The sequence below is a fragment of the Macaca fascicularis genome, chromosome 9, assembly GCF_037993035.2.
Source record: "Macaca fascicularis isolate 582-1 chromosome 9, T2T-MFA8v1.1".
NCBI lineage: Eukaryota > Metazoa > Chordata > Mammalia > Primates > Cercopithecidae > Macaca > Macaca fascicularis.
The window spans coordinates 29125745-29128253 of record NC_088383.1 but is presented as its reverse complement, the minus strand read 5'-3'; the positions used below and the strand labels follow the sequence as shown (position 1 = coordinate 29128253).

The following is a 2509-nucleotide window of genomic DNA, read 5'->3' as shown; positions in this document are numbered from 1 at the left end:
AGATAGCCTTTTAAAATGGCACTAGAGTAGTTGGACACCCCGAAGCAAAAAATATGACCTGTGACCTAGTTTACATCACATACAAAATTCAACTCAAAATAGATCATGCACGTAAATGAAAATGTAAGAGTGTAAACCCTTTAGAGAAAAATGTAAGAAAAAATCTTCATGATCTAGGGATAAGCAAATCGTTCTTAAGTCTTGCCACCAGAAGCAAGATTCAAAAAGGGAAATGTTGATAAATTAGACTTCATCAAAATATTTACATTTTTACTTTGTAAAATACTGCCATGTACCACACAAAGACATTCCAGTCAATGATAGACTACATATACTATAGTGGTGCCATAAGATTATAATACCATATTTTTTCTGTTCCTTTTCTATGTTTAGACATGTTTATTAGATACACAAATTTCACTATGTTACAACTGCCTACACTATTTAGTACACTAACATGCTATACAGTCTTGTATTCTAGGAACAGTAGGCTATACCGTGTAGCCCAGGAGTGTCATAGACTATGTCATCTAGATTTGTGTACGTATACTCTCTGATGTTTGCACAATGAGGAAATCACCCAACAATGCATCTCTCAGAACATATCCCCATCATTAAGTGATGCATGAGTGTGCCCAGTTAAAAGGAAGAAAAGAAAGCCACACACTGGAGAAAATATTTGCAAATCACATATCCAGCAAAGGACTAGTATGTAGAATATATAAAGAACTCTCAAAACTCAACAGTAAAATAGCAAACAATCCAATTAAAATAAAAGACATGACACACACATATACGTACATATATACACACACATATATACATATGTATTGATGGCAAACAAGCACATGAAAAGCTGTTCAACATCATTAGACATTGGAGAAATGCAAATTAAAATCACAATGAGATTTTGGCAGGGTGTAATGGCTCACATCTGTAATCCCAGAACTTTGGGAGGCCGAGGTGGGCAGATCATTTGAGGTCAGGAGTTCCAGATCAGCCTGGCCAACATGGTGAAACGCCCTCTCTACCAAAAACCACAAAAATTAGCCGGACATGGTGGCACATGCCTGTAATTCCAGCTACTCAGGAGGCTGAGGTGGGAGGATTGCTTGAGCCTGGTGGGCAGAGGTTGCAGTGAGCTGAAATTCCACCACTGCACTCCAGCCTGGGTGACAGAGTGAAACCCTGTCTAAAAAACAAAAAACAAAAACAAACGAACCAAAAAAAAAAAAAAAAAAAAAACCAAAGAGATTTGTATGTCAGCAGATTACAGACTAGGAAACCCCAGCCCCTCTGCACCCACGGAGACACCAATTCAACAGCATTACAGGGACCAATTCCTTTGCAACAAATCTAGAAGCTAAAAGAGGCTTCTGAACCCCAGGTGAGCACAGAAACAGCCTCATGAAAGCCAATTGGAAAATATGTGGCAGTTGCTTTCCGTACTCCCTTCCCTAGTTTAGCACGACATGATCAGGAGAAAAGCTGCAGCTCCTGGCTTCTTCCTGGGAAGGGACGGAGAAGACTGACGTATGTGTCAATTTTAGACTTTTCAGGGGTCTGTCCAAACAACTTGTTTCTGTCATGTCTGAATTTAAGAAGTGATAGGAGGCCGGGCGCGGTGGCTCAAGCCTGTAATCCCTTTGGGAGGCCAAGACGGGCAGATCACGAGGTCAGGAGATCAAGACCGTCCTGGCTAACCAGGTGAAACCCCGTCTCTACTAAAAAATACAAAAGCTTTTCACAAGATGGCGCCGAAAGCGAAGAGGGAAGCTCCTGCCCCTCCTAAAGCCGAAGCCAAAGCGAAGGCTTTAAAGGCCAAGAAGGCAGTGTTCAAAGGTGTCCACAGCCACAAAAAAAAAGAAGATCCGCACGTCACCCACCTTCCGGCGGCCCAAGACACTGCGACTCCGGAGGCAGCCCAAATATCCTCGGAAGAGCGCCCCCAGGAGAAACAAGCTTGACCACTATGCTATCATCAAGTTTCCGCTGACCACTGAGTCTGCCATGAAGAAGATAGAAGACAACAACACACTTGTGTTCATTGTAGATGTTAAAGCCAACAAGCACCAGATTAAACAGGCTGTGAAGAAGCTCTATGACATTGATGTGGCCAAGGTCAACACCCTGATTCGGCCTGATGGAGAGAAAAAGGCCTATGTTCGACTGGCTCCTGATTACGACGCTTTGGATGTTGCCAACAAAATTGGGATCATCTAAACTGAGTCCAGCTGCCTAATTCTAAATATATATATATATATATATATATATATATATATATATATATCTTTTCAACATAAAAAAAAAATACAAAAAACTAGCCGAGTGAGGTGGCGGGCACCTGTAGTCCCAGCTACTCGGGAGGCTGAGGCAGGAGAATGGCTTAAACCCGGGAGGCGGAGCTTGCAGTGAGCCGAGATCCGGCCACTGCACTCCAGCCCCGGCGACAGAGCGAGACTCCGTCTCAAAAAAAAAAAAAAAAAAAAAAAAAAGAAGTGATAGGAAA

The 2509-nt window shown here is 42.3% G+C and overlaps 1 pseudogene; it reads left to right on the top strand.

The window, feature by feature from the left end:
* Positions 1-1739: 1739 nt before the first annotated feature.
* Positions 1740-2260, top strand: LOC102117204 (large ribosomal subunit protein uL23 pseudogene; annotated as a pseudogene).
* Positions 2261-2509: the final 249 nt, after the last annotated feature.